The following is a 15687-nucleotide window of genomic DNA, read 5'->3' on the forward strand; positions in this document are numbered from 1 at the left end:
GAGTCATCAGTCAGGTAAGGATTGACTATCTCTGGAGGGAGCATTGCTTGCTCCCGCACCTGTGCAGGGGTGGGGCACGCCCAGGCTGAACGCCTGCTCTTATCCCCCAAACCTGCACTATGAAAGAGAGGGGTTTGTATCTTGGCGACCAAAATTATTGTGTCCATGGTTCGCAGATCCAATAATTCAGGAGCCAGAGACACTGATTCACTTGGAACTGTGGGTACCGAAATTACACCCAGATTTATAGCTCCAGACAGAATTCCACCACTTATAATTAGGGACTCGGGTTGATATGATCATTGATGGTTATGATAATATTCCTGCTGGCTCCCAGCTTTGATGGGAAAATGCTTTGACCTCAACAGTAATACTAATTACACCATTGTGCTAGTACCTTATTCACTGGGAGGAATGATTATTTCACCTTGGCAACACAAGGGGCCTGATTCACAAAGGTAAACTTACACACATGTGTAATTTTACAATTGTTTGCTATTCACCAAGTGATTTATGAATAGTATCTTCATGAGTAGGGGGCCTCCGCAAAAAAAAAGACCTATCTTTTTGTATGTGGAGTCTCAACCCTTGTACAGATACTACTCCCTTTGTGAATAGCAAACAATAGTAAATGTACACTAAAGTGTAGCTTTACCTCACCAAGGTAACCAACACTTTTGAGTAAATTTACACTTCTGAGTAAGTTTATTACTTTTTGGTATTCACAAACTCTGAGTGTAAGTTACTGCTAAAAAAGAAAATAGTAGCTTTGTGTCTTCTCCGATATGGCTATATTCAAGTCTTCCACTCTGGTTTCACTAGAGGGTCTCGGGGGGGTTGCGATTCTGATTCATCATAGGATCCCCTACAAACATGTTAAATCTTGGACAGACAACCTTGGTGAAATACTGGGTACGATATGATGAATAATCAGGGGACTCAGAACTGCATTTACTAATTCCCCCAGTAATTCCTTATTTTCAGGTTACCGTCAGGGACCACATTCTCAGAGTTACTGATTCCACTAGTATTAGTACCACGGGCGCAAAGGTCCCTTGTGGGTTAGAAGGGACCTTCTAATAAGGCCCTTTTCCATGTCTGGCTTGACTGCGCAGCTGTCACCAATATGTGTGCATTACTAAAGAGGGACTTTTGCTCTACCCATATGTTGGGAGCCACGATTACATATTTTTATTGGGCAGAAGTTGTGTGATCATTTAGTTTATTTATCCAGCTGCCTAGGCTTGAATTTCAAGGGGCACAAGCATCACATTGGAATGCTAATAAATTGTCTTAGAGAACTACATTCTTTTTGTTGTTTTTCACTGGTTGCACCAAGAATGGGCGGAGGGCAGTCATTAATCTACATGGATTTTTAGGTCTGCATTGACAGTACAACTGTTATATAATCCTTTAACCTACGCAAATGTCACTGTAAAGTTCTTTGCTTCTACAAAAAGACATGAAGTGCTTGATATAGGCTATCTAACAAAGAAAAAATCAGTTGCGTATATGCTAAATGCTTGGTCCCAAGAAAACTGGTTCCCCTACCTTGATAGATTACCCAATCGTGGACTCAGGCAAGAGATCCTGAGGCTTAGAATTGGGATAAACCCATGGATAATAAATAGAGACCTTAAACTAAAAATGTTAGATCTGGATGGTCGCTGCAGGTGCAATCTGGGAACTAAGGTAGACCTGCTGCATATTATGTTGGATTGTCTGACACTCCTAGAACATAGGAAACTTTGGCTGCGCCCAATTTTTTTAAGATATGATGTAAAAACAAGATCGCAGGCAGCCAGCCTCCTAACAGAAATCCCCTATATTGACGTTGTAATTGCCCTCGGGAAATTTATAAAGGCGGCCCTGAGCGCATTGAGAACCAAAGAATAACATGTAGTACTGTATGGTTTTAGTGGAATGAATTCATTGGAGTAGTAAAAAGGTGAATAGGTTTTAAATATACAAAATAAGTTTTAACATAAGTGTAAATTTTACTGAATTTTGTATTTTTGATAAATGGTGTGTAGAATCTTTTAATGGACAAATTTTGAAATAAGTGTATGAATTTATGGTACATACTCCATTCTGCGTTATGTTCACTGCATTGTTTAAAGACTATGGTCATAATAAACATATATTTTGACTTGACTTGACTATGTTTTTTACTTGTAATGCTTCACATGACCAAACACCACTCCTTTAAAGCCAGCCTAACTGGCCTTGTCACTCACTGTTTGTTTGTCAAGGAGGAAGGAATATTGGCTTAGGGAGTTAGAAGTTTGCCACTGGGATTTGCAGTGATCTAGAGATCATGAGTTTGAAACCAGCAATGACAACTCAGCCACTAAACTGGGTAAAAGAAACACAACTTATTTGTTGTGCTAAGAAAAGGTAGAAGAGCAGATTGAATCATAAGTAAAATCATCGGCTATCAAAAAATATAATGCTAACATAGGGAACATATACCAATGACATTTAATTATAAATAAATCTATAGACCTGGGATTGTTTTACCCAGAAATAGAGAAACATTGAACTCTGAATTACATAAGGCGATGTCATGAACATAAATGTGAAAACGAAACTTTACACTGTCATTAGACCACATTCTCAAATGTGCTTACATTAATTTGATAGGATTCATAACTCATCTGTTTGAAAATATAGCTTTGTGAGAATGAATGAATGAATGAATACGCACTTGTATAGAGCATGGCTACCCTAGTGCATCCCAGCGCTTCCTGTGACACCTTTTCAATCACCACTGATCACGGAAAGAGAAAAGTCTTCAACTGCTTCCTGAACCTAAGATAGTCAGATTCGAGATGGATGTAGTCTGGAAGCTGGTTCCAGGACTGATTCCACTAGTGGAGAAGTGTGGCTCACTGGTTAGAGGAGGCAGACCTGGAAGCAGAGATCAGCCCGGGACCAGGGTTCAATTCCCGGCTCGGCGGGGTCTTGAGTCCTAAAATGTCCATGGACTCGACAATTCCAGCTCCGGTGCCTACTTGATTCACGGGTTCACACTCTGCGACTCTGGGCAATAGCTTGCTTAATCTCCGCAACGGCCCCTTGTGGCGGGATCCCTGGCTTTCACTTTGCGGATACCCTGCTGGGGTTATCTCACAGGGGAATACCAGGACGGGTTCCCTAAGCAAGCGCTTAGAAACTGCTCAGTGATTTGCGCTATATAAATTCCTGTACATTTACATTTACGTTGTATGAGAATCACCGACCTCCCGTTCGTGAATGTTTGATCCTAGGAACTGCCAGTAATCATTTATTATTAGATCTTTGAGTCTTATTGGTGTGATATAATTGCACCATGGACTGAATCAGTGGGGGGCCATTACAAGAGAAGGACTTGTGAACAATACACATTGCCTTAAACCCAATTCTTTCCTGGACAGGAAGCCAATGCAGCCGACTAAGCGCCAACTTAGCAGAATTACGTTTGGGAATATTCATTAAGAGGTGGGCCGCGCAATTTGGGACAATTTGTAGTATCTTAGTAGTTCCTTGTGGTGCACCCAAGTTGACTGCATTCACATAGTCCAGCCGGGATAAAATAAAAGCTTGGACCAGAATACGCCTGGCTTCAATCAGAAGGAAAGGAAGAATCTTCCTTATCAACCTGAGAAGACCATAGCAGTTAGCAGCAACTTTACGTGCTTGAACTGTAACGTTAAGGTTGCAATCAAACCAGACGCCCAGACTCTTGATTTGTTTCTTCCGTACAGGAGGATGAGGGTCTAAATTTGTGGGAGCCGTAGGGCCCTGTATCATAATTTCAGTCTTGGCACCATTTAATTTAAGAAAGGACAGATCCATCCCCTCAGAGACTTTCATAAGGCAGGAAGTTAAACCCAGCTCAGATTTGTCCTGCTGACTAAGAGAATACACATATGCGGGACTATTGTATTCACTTGTGATTTAAATATTAATGTGTGCATTCTGTCGGGATTTTCACATGTGGGCCTATTGGTGCAGAAACTACGGTGCATTTTCATAGGTAAGGATTTAACATGTTCAGATCTAGATCATGAGTGTACGATACATACAGTTAAGAAGAAAAATCATCTAAGGTCAAGTTGCCAAACCTGAGAGAAACAAAGCCCACCTGATGGCAATGAGTGACGGGCAATCACCAGCAGTAACACAATGGCATAACTATCAAAATGTTGTGCCCCTTTAGGCCTCTTCCTCTTCCTATGGTCGTATTATGCTACCAAACTGTGGCATGGTGGGGGGTATTTCCCTTGATTGCTTGAGGCCTATAATCACCCTTGCTAGGCCACTGTCACTCCCTAGTATGTCTGCCAATCCACTGTATGCACACTGACACAAACCCCAGTTCTGTCCTAATAAAGATCAAAAGGAATATTTGAAATATGGCTCTACAACAATGAAGTAAAATAACACCACGTCTCTCTATACATCACACACCCCTTTCACTGTGGCTTGGGTTCACATTGCTGCTGAACCGGCCCCTGCCCAATCACTGTGGCAAGGACCGGTAGGTGTCAATGCTATGGTGTGAACAGCAAAACACACAAGATGATGGATGGAATGTTGCACAATGGCAAAACATTTCCCCCAGTCACGGATCTGGGTTTAATCCATTGTTATTTTGCTCACCAAGCCACTACAATTCAGACATGGCCATATGCAAATCAGTCTTGACCCTGTGCCTCATGGGAAAAGTCCAGCCCAAACTGCCAAGCCAGGTTGCAATCAAACCAGACGCCCAGACTCTTGATTTGTTTCTTCGGTACAGGGGGATGAGGGTCTAAATTTGTGGGAGCCGCAGGGCCCTGTATCATAATTTCAGTCTTGGCACCATTTAATTTAAGAAAGGACAGATCCATCCACTCAGAGACCTTCATAAGGCAGGAAGTTAAACCCAGCTCAGATTTGTCCTGCTGACTAAGAGAATACACATATGCGGGACTATTGTATTCACTTGTGATTTAAATATTAATGTGTGCATTCTGTCGGGATTTTCACATGTGGGCCTATTGGTGCAGAAACTACGGTGCATTTTCATAGGTAAGGATTTAACATGTTCAGATCTAGATCATGAGTGTACGATACATACAGTTAAGAAGAAAAATCATCTAAGGTCAAGTTGCCAAACCTGAGAGAAACAAATCCCACCTGATGGCAATGAGTGACGGGCAAGCACCAGCAGTAACACAAAGGCATAACTATCAAAATGTTGTGCCTCTTTAGGCCTCTTCCTCTTCCTATGGTCGTATTATGCTAGCAAACTGTGGCATGGTGGGGGGTATTTCCCTTGATTGCTTGAGGCCTATAATCACCTTTACCTGGCCACTGTCACTCCCTGGTATGTCTGCCAACCCACTGTATGCACACTGACACAAACCCCAGTTCTGTCCTAATAAAGGTCAAAAGGAATATTTGAAATATGGCTCTACAACAATGAAGAAAAATAACACCACGTCTCTCTATACATCACACACCCCTTTCACTGTGGCTTGGGTTCACATTGCTGCTGAACCGGCCCCTGCCCAATCACTGTGGCAAGGACCGGTAGATGTCAATGCTATGGTGTGAACAGCAAAACACACAAGATGATGGATGGAATGTTGCACAATAGCAAAACATTTACCCCCAGTCACAGATCTGGGTTTAATCCATCGTTATTATGCTCACCAAGCCACTACAGTTCAGACATGGCCATATGCAAATCAGTCTTGACCCTGTGCCTCATGGGAACAGTCTAGCCCAAACTGCCAAGCCATGTCTTTCCTGGACCGGAATCAAGCATCCTAGGACCGGCTTCTGGCTATCAGTCGTCTTCAGCCAGGATAGCTTGACTCCAGTGGCTGAGTGAGCAAGGGACCCACGTCTGGGCATACCCTTCCCACATAGGGTGAACAGCAAAACACATAAGATGATGGATGGAATGTTGCACAATGGCAAAACATTCACCCCAAATCACAGATCTGGGTTTAATCCATCGTTATTTTGCTCACCAAGCCACTCCAGTTCAGACATGGCCATATGCAAATCAATCTTGACCCTGTGCCTCATGGGAACAGTCCAGCCCGAACTGCCAAGCCATGTCTTTCCTGGACCGGAATCAAGCATCCTAGGACCGGTTTCTGGCTATCAGCTGTCTTCAGCCAGGATAGCTTGACTCCAGTGGCTGAGTGAGCAAGAGACCCACGCCTGGGCATACCCTTCCCACATAGGGTGAACAGCAAAACACACAAGATGATGGATAGAATGTTGCACAATGGCAAAACATTCACCCCCAGTCACAGATCTGGGTTTAATCTATCGTTATTTTGCTCACCAAGCCACTCCAGTTCAGACATGGCCATATGCAAATCAGTCTTGACCCTGTGCCTCATAGGAACAGTCCAGCCCCTGGGGGTTAGTGATTTGCATATGGCCATGTCTGAACCGGGGTGGCTTGGTGAGCAAAATAACGATGGATTAAACCCAGATTTGTGACTGGGGGTGAGCGTTTTGCCATTGTGCAACATACCATCCATCATCTTGTCGGTTTTAATGTTATGGTGTGCACAGCACTGTCTCATGTTTTTCCACTAATTTCATCCACTTTCACTCACATACCCTCCTGCGTGTCACACACTGTTTATGTGTTTCATGCACTACAAATCGCTTATAGCAACTGCCATGTATCCTTCTGTGCCCACAAACCCATCAGATGTGTAGCTCGTTTGTATCACTTGTGTGCCCTTGGAGCCCCTGGGGAGTTATTGGCTGAGCCTAATCCTCAGACATCAATGGAGATGTTTCTACATTATTGCAAAAACTTGCAATTTACCCAAACACCATGCCTAGGACAAGTAAGTACCATATTTGTATGGTATTGACAGCACTGTGTCCTACGCATCCTTAGTCATCCTCCTATTTCTCTACATGTTATCCTCATCCCCAGCCTGTGTGTCACACACTGTGATTGGGTATGCCATTCCTGCCATCATGTGTCATGCAATTGAAGCAATATAGCCAACATGCTTGCCACTGCACAGACACCCTTGCCTAAACTGTGGCTCATTTCACTACCTGTGGAGTTATGCCTTTCTTCATATTCCCGCTTGAGGATGTTGGCCCCAGATAACTGCCTGGATATGCCCTTTTCCAAACTACTGTGGCTAACTCAGGCAAGTGTCTGAATTTCAAGATGTACATGGTGTACCATAAGTTACACCATTGATTTCTTTCAGGCCCCTTATGTACTGTTTCTTCTAGCGAGTCACACAGTTTTTTGGGTCTATCAATCCTGTTGCTAGGTATCATGATCCATCTTTCTGGTAAATATTGACTCACATGTTTATTACTCTGTGCAAAATCGTACCTTGAGTATCTCCAGTTGTTATTCTGACCTTACAACACCCGTGGAATTATAGCTTGATCCAGGTAGCTTGACCACAGCTTTCTTGCAGTTGTTCATCATTACAGAACAACAGCTGGATGTCGAGTAGAGAGTGTCCCTTTTCCAGACCAAAAACGTTGGTGATGAAACGTCATTCTGACATTTTGGGCGTATAACTCTCTCTTTGCCTAAGCCATTTCTTAATTTGGACACCAGAAATGACCGAATCAATGATAAACCAATTTCACAATAGTAGCTGTGGAATAAATACCATATTCCGTGAATAATCCACAAATCAAGGAAAACTTCCACAAGCCAGTCACAAAATGCTTGTATACTGAAATTAAACCTTGGGTGGAAGAGACACCTTAAAACAAACAGTAGGCACTACAGCCAGAGAGTCACTGGTATTTAAGTCTGAAACGATACTTTTGTAGACTTGATTAATAATACAACATTGAAAGTTGCTCATGTTCCAATTAAATTACTGTTTTTCAACCTCTACTCCCCCGTTATTTATGTCCTGCTCTTCCATAACAAAAACAATTATAACAAACAGGCAGGAAGAAGTTGCCAGCAGTGCAAGTACAAAAAAAAAATAGAAGCCATTTTTTATGTTAAAATCTTTTTTAATAAGGTTGTTCAGTTGTATATAATGTTGTCTTGCTTTGTATAAAAGGTAACAAAAATGCTTAACACTTTTTATTATAACTTTTCAACATGATGCACAGCAGCCACAATGCTCTACAACATAGCCAAAAGTTCTGGCTAAACACATAAGGTCCCAAAGGCGAGACCTATTGGCTATGCCAATGCTTGTTTTGTCTGTAAGCACTATTTTTTTTAAATTAGTTTCTCCCACTGCAGGCACGACATGCTTTCCTGCAACATTTTGAGCGCCATGCCTGCTTTCACTTTCCAAGCAGCACAGAACATTGGCAGCCGCTTCTTTGAATAGGTCTCCCATTTTACAAGAGTTTGAGCTATTGCCATTGTAAATGACTATGCCTTTTATTGATGTGTTAATTAGCAAACAGTCCGTGCTAGAGGTGGTGGAAGAGTTTGACTACCTGGGGTCAGGCTATGTAACAACATGAAATGGGACTCCCACTTAGCGAAGATGCTCTTAAACCTGAAAAGGGTCTCAGGAGTTATCCTGAGTGACCAGCGAGCGACCACGAGTAGGCCAATAGCATCGGCCCTTGTGGTCTATGACGGGAAGGCACTGTCCTCGGCGGTTTACGGCTCTGAATTGTGGGGGGGCGAAAACATGAGAGATCTGGTTACCGCTGAGAACAAGTTTGTGAGAGATTTAGTATCACTCCTCCTCTCAACCCCTCTGAAACCCCTGTATAACGATATGGGTAAACGCTCAATTGCAGACATAGTACGCCTTCGCCCACTGCTATTTTGGGTGCGCCTGAGAAGGACCCCAGAGTTAGCAAGCTATGCTAGGGTGTTGGATGAGCTGATTAAACTGAATGTGGCGAACAAGATAAAATGGCTAAATTCTTTGAAACAGTTAGTTGTTAAGTTAGGAATGGTTGAATTTTGGAATTCTCAGACGCCACCTCACAAACAAATGGTTAAGAAAATTTATTGGGAGTGGGTTGAGTCTGAGGAATCTAAAAGTACAAAGTGGGGCCAACTAACTAATCAATTCCTTGAACATAAGCCATTGAGGAAGTTGGAGCCTTTTTTGGATTATATCCAAATCCCGAGAGACAGATCCCTCTTCTTGAAGATGAGGTACGGTATACTCCCCCTCAAAAAGTTCACAGAGGGGTGAAAAGGAGTGAGGGACCACAATCTTACTTGCCCAGGGTGTCCATGCCAGAGGGAAACTCTGACCCATTTTTTGTTTGCTTGTAAAGCTTATAAACTCCCTAGAGCAGTGGTTCCCAAACTTTTGACTCCTGAGGACCCCCATTGAGTCACCACTGGAAGCCAGGGACCCCCAAGCAATTTGTATGAGTTAAATTTCAAATATTAAAACAGTAATTCGAAAAAAATACACACGTGTGCACACAAAACAAACACTCAAAGTACTTAGGGGCAGATTTACAATAAGTGACACATCCATGCATATCAGCAGGGATGCGCCACTTATTGTGCGCCATGCCTTCGCCACCATTGATGCGCCGTATTTACAATGTTGCGCCTCATGGGGCAAAAAAGCACAGATGCATGACGCATCTGTGCCGTAAAGGTGGTGCATTGCTGGGGTTGCGTCGCAAGCGCGACACAGCTCCAGCAATGCTCTGGGGTGCCGAATCTTGTTAATGCTGCGTCAATCCTTACGCCTGCTTCAAGCAGGCGCAGGGTTTTGACGCAGCATAGGCCCCAAAGTGACTGAGTGAAATCTTGTAGATTTCACTCAGCCACTTTTAGGAGGCGTTCCTGCGCCGGAACGCCTCCTTCTGGTGCAGAGCTTTACAATGTGGCGCATCTCTCAGATGCGTCACGTTGTAAATACCCTGCACCATGGTGCATCTTTTCCGTCGCCGCTGCATCACGAAAGTGACGCAACGGTGGCGTAAAAGAGGAGCAAGGGGCTTGTAAATCTGCCCCTATGGATTTTGGGGCCAGATGTACGACCATTTCATTTAGCACCTCGCTATTGGCGATACATTGCGAGTGGCAAATTGCGAGTCGCTAAATGAAATGTACAACAGTGTGTTTAACAATGTTTCGGATTCCCAATGGGGTCGCAAATTGCGAGGTTCATTAATATTAATGAGCCTCTCACAATTTGCGAGCCTATTGGGAATGCCAGCCCTCCTAGGTATGGTGCCTGCTGGGCTCTGCAGCCCACCATGTCTGGGACTGCTTTTAAATAAAGCAGTTAAAAAAAAAATGCAGCCCATTTACCATGCAATAAAAAAAAAATTTAACGTTTTAGTTTCATCTCCTAAGGGCAGGCAGAGGTCCCTGGGACCACTGCCTGCCCTTAAAAAATAATTTTGCATGCATTTGCAAAGGCCCTTCCCATTTGCAAATGCATTACCATCTACTTGAAGTAAGTGGTGATTGCAAGTGTTTTGCGACCGCAAAACATTTGTACATGGTTTTAAGACTCGCTATTTGGAAGGGAATGCCCCTTCCAAATAGCAAGTTGCAAAACCTATTTAGCGAGTCGTAAACAAATTGCGACTCGCGAAATAGGCAATGTACATGGCCCAATACGTTTTTGCATGTGAACGCGGGTTCACAAACCCGTTCACACATATGAAAACGGATCGTACATCTGGCCCTTAGTATTTTATATTGAAGTAATAGCTCCTCTGTCACATGTATTTCATTTGTTTTATAGCATCTCTCATACCATTGTAGGATGTCAAAGCACTTTACATCACACACATATAGAGACATTGAATCGTACATGTAAAACAGTGTGTATATAAAATGTTTAAAGAGTGCATGGTCTGGAAAAGCACAAACTCAGGATTCAGAACATAACACAGTGGCTAGCACTGACTTTAACATAAAAAATGTATTTCCACGCAAATAAATCTTTAGCAGCATCAGGATAATGAATAGCTGAGAAAAAATAAAAGTTACTAACTGGTACCATGCAGTTTGCAAGCAGCTCTTTGATGACAGTTTATAGGTCCCTCTGCTACATTACGATTGTCACTTATGAAGTGCACAGCAACAAAAGCATCTCTGTGACAAAAGCAGTAACCACAAACCTATGCACATAAAATGCTGCTTTTTTAAATTCATGTTACACGTTCTTTGCAGTAGGCACATTAACCCTCTGTGCTACATTAGTAAAGTCAAAGCTGCCACTAAACAAAACTCTCCTCACGCTCCAGCAGGTACGTTAATCACTGGCTTTATCTTGACACTTTTATTGCTGCTGGAAAGCTGCTAACTATACCAGAAACGTTTCTGTGCTTTTAAAACTGTTGCCTGCGGACCCCCTGGGAATGTGTCACGGACCCCTGGGGGTCCGCGGACCACAGTTTGGGAAACACTGCCCTAGAGCAAGATGGTTAAAACCTGTGTGTAGGGAGATGGGAGTCAGAGATTTCAGGATTGCTTTACGAATTATTCTATCGGACACTACATCGCGGTTTATTGTTTGCGGGATTGCAAAGTTCTTGGCTAGTGCCTGGCTCATACGGACCAGGCTGATAAGTAATATTAATACTTAGATCCTCGTACCTATATAGATGAATTTTAGATTGTTTGCACCTTGTCTGTAACTACCATTTTTTATTGTATATAGATTTTAGCCTTTTTTAAATGTTGGCGGATGTCATACTTTTGTACATTTGGTTCTATGTATATAAATGTTTGTACTTTTATGATATGTAATATATCGAATAAAGTATTACTACTACTACTACTACTATCATTTACACTGCCAATAGCTTAAACTTTCACAAAAGTGAGACCCATTGCATTGCAAATGCTTGTTTCCTCTTACCGATAGGGACTTGTCACCACTACACATTGAACCTGAGTGTCTGTGCTCCTGTTGACGGAGGGTGAAGCAATCACATCCTGCAAGTTGGTCTGTTTGACATGGACCATTCAGTTACTGACTACAAACAGTGAGTGCAGGCACAAGGTCAGTGCCTGGCAGCATCTCCTAATTGTTCCAACTTCAGTCACTTTTGCAGTTGTGACCAGCACGGATCTAGGGAGGTGAGGTGGGAGGGCAAGGGGGTACGGAGGTAAGATTGTAAAAAAAAAAGAAAAATCCAATTACCGCCTTGCCGCTCTGTTCTACGTCGTCTCTCCACTGTCGAACAGAAAGCAGCTTGGCTCCACTGAGCCAATCACAATGCTGTAATATGATTGGCTCCCCTAAACCAATCACAATGCAGCAATGCAGTCCTGTGATTGGTCTGAGCTCCATGATTCGGAGCTCAGATGGGGATTGGGACTGTTCTCCATGCAGGGTGTAATGCAGCCTGCATAGAGTACATGCTAAAGTGTGCATTACTATTTGGCATACCCGAGAGGGCTGGTCAAAGCTGTCAGCTGTCAGCAGAGCATCCCCACCTTCATGCTGCCACAGCAGGTTAGAATAAAATGATAAGAACATTGAATTATAATCATTTTATTGTTATTTTATTTTACAGTGGGGCTACTCTCCTCAGCCTTATCAGTTGAGCCGCCATTAAATTTGTGTTAGTTTGTTACTCATAATTTGTAATTCCCTCATTGTTTGTAATTTTTACCCTTTTCAGTTCAAACTCTTATTTGTCCGATGAAACCCTGGGGGCATTTTATCAAGAACGGCGTTAAAATTATCACCTGTTTAGCGGCAGAAAACTGCCACTAAAGCGGCGATAATGGGCTCGATATTATGCCCTGGAGAATTCCAATAGAAGTCCATGTTCACACCAGAACATGGACTTCTATTGGAATTCTAAGGTTTTAGTGGACATTCAGTGAGGACATGACAAAGTATTTGTGGCTCTCCACAACACACTCCTCTACCAGGATATTTAATTCAACCTGGCTGCACTTCCCATCACAAGACACATCCATAGGTGCCTCCTGTCTTGCTACTTTGTATGCTTTGAGTGGTCTAGTGATTATGTTATGTTATAATATTTGTGGCTGTCTCAGTAATGGGGCCTTCCAGTGCTAGTCTCGGCAGTGAACCAACTGTAAGGAGAGGCCCAGGGCAAGAAGAAGACCCCCAGCAGAATACTTAGATAGAAAACAACTAAGTCCTCAGATATTTCCTAAAAGACCAGTGGTTGTGAATGCACCTCAAAGGAAGTGGAAGGGCATCACAAAGGGCAGGGGACAGTAAAACCGGCCACCCACCCTTACTCTTCTAACACATGGCACACAGGTCAAGTTAAGATCAGCAGAGTGCAAAGGACCACAAGGTGGGTACAGCATCAGTTAATTGGATACAAAGGGGGCCCCCTGGGAAAGAAAGATCTTATGGGCTGTGCACAGAGCCTTAAACTGAATATGCTTGTCCACATGGAGTCAGTGTAATTTACGAATAGCATAATCAGCGGAGCAGTACCATGGAAGAGAAATCAGTAACCTTGCCACTGCATTTCGAGCCATCTGTAGTCTTCTAATCAAAAGTGTGCTTGCTCCCAAGTAAAGGATGTTATAATAGTCCAGTCAGGAAAGGATAACAGCCTGAATGATGACTTGACTTATATGGGAATCAAAAAAGCCCAGAATGGGTTTGAGACAAAATAGAATCTCGAAACAGGTGCCTGCCACCACTTTCGCCTGTGCTTCAAAGGTTAGGGCACTATCCACCCAAACAACTAGAGGCATATTACCAAGGCAGACGAAATGAATTATCGCCGCTTTTGAGGCCGTTTCCGGCCGCAAAGTGGCGATAATTTCATCGCCCTATTAGCAAGCTGTTGTTAACATCAGTTAGCGACAGCTTTTAGGTAATAGTGAGCGGTTTGGGGCCCGCTTTGCATGTCAGCGATATTTATCGCTAATGACATGCAAAGTGGGCGTACCCAACCTGTTGATATCGCCTATTATCAACGCAGGCGTAGCGACAAAAAAAATTTGCGCTAAGTGTGAATATCGCTGAAAACTAACGCCTGCTCAGACCAGTTCTTAGTTTGTATATCCAATGGGAGGTGGATATTCAGGCTAAGTCCCTATTTGTGATAATGCCTGAATATCGCTGGATCTCCAGCGATATTCAGGCATTTCGCCGCTATCGCCGGATATTTTATCGCTTTGGAGATAAACATTGCTAATAGCACGTTATCTCTGCGATAAAATCCGGCGATGCGCGGCGATACATTTTTTTTCGCTAAGCTTATTTAGCACTAAATATCGCTAGTTGTTGATAATATGCCCCCTAGATTCTTGACAATTTACTTGGGACAAGGGGGAGTCTCAAGGGAAGAGGGCCAACAGCGGTCGCCCCAGGCATGGACGCCATTGCCTAACAGCAGAATTTCATACTTATTCATATTTAGCTGCAAACAGTTAGCTGGGGCTTCTGTTCCTTTCCTCTCTCCTCTCACAGTGAACCTGACTGTCTCCAGGGCAGGAGGCATACGCTGCAGTGAGCAAGTCATGCAAGGTGTAAGGACATTTTAGAGCTGGACTGGATGATACAACTTCTTCCGACACACCATGGATGCAATATACAGCCGTATCTGCAAATAAAACAGTCAAAATAATAAGACAACGAAGGCTGGCACCTATTTTACTTCAAGCAACTAAACGGACAAGCATTTCACTGCACAAAGAGTTAGGACTGGCTCGGGGCTTGTGCTATTTTAAAAGAAAGGAGTGGGGCTGCGTGATGAATATGGTCCGTTCTATCCATAAATTCGAATCATGGCACAACTTTGCCACCTCAAATGCATTCACATGCCATATGACATGCTGAACTGTAGATGTGATTAGGTCATTTTAGTTACTCGTTTGTGCCAGTAACACCTTTAGAATTGGCTTGCAGCACACCTTTTCCACATTAACTTGTTGGCCACTTTTAACGTGTCATATTTGGCAGTGACAGGCCAAGTTACTGGCCGATGCCTCAACTGCCTCGCTCTTCAAATCAAAATATCACCTGATTTAATATTGGTAAAAATGATTTGGATCTTAACCAGGTGGAATTATAGTGCTAGCCTTATGTAACTAAAAACACTTGTCACAGCAAAACACCTAACTTTTCCAAAGGAAAAATGTAAATTCTAGATCACTTTAATTGAACAGGCCCCGGCCCTGTTACTGTTAGCACCGGATTACTGCAATGCACTTGTTCATACACTATTTCACCTACATTATACGCAACGTTTATCCTTCGAACTTTTCACTTTGCATTACATTTTTTTTAAAACGCTTTAAAGTGTTGAAAAAACATCAAATTATATTTGAGTGATTTGGTCGGTAGCTTAACACTGTATCCAGACACCTTCATATCTTAAAGGCTCTGACAAGCTCTGAAAAGCACATACTTACCCGAGGCTTATATGCAAGGCATGGCTACTGGAATTATGTAACAGAATAGAATCAATTTATGCTGCAGGGTTATGCTTCAAGAAAAGACAAATGATGCGGTGTGCGTCACATTTTATGATAGTATTACTTGATTACAGGGTTTGACTCGCAGTGCATTTTTCGTGGCTGAATTTATTTCAAACACTCATATAAATACACTCTGTAGGTGTAAAATCCAGGTGCTATTGAGCCGTACACCATGGGCTGGTGAAATTCTACGTTGGCAAGGTTCCCTTTCAAATCCTTAAATTCCGTTAGGAGGGTGTGAGGTTCCGTGGTTTTCGGGACCGGACTCCATTTTGTTTGCATTGTTCATAACGCCATTTTGTGTTGCC

The sequence above is a fragment of the Lissotriton helveticus genome, chromosome 2_1 (genome assembly GCF_964261635.1).
Source record: "Lissotriton helveticus chromosome 2_1, aLisHel1.1, whole genome shotgun sequence".
Lineage (NCBI taxonomy): Eukaryota > Metazoa > Chordata > Amphibia > Caudata > Salamandridae > Lissotriton > Lissotriton helveticus.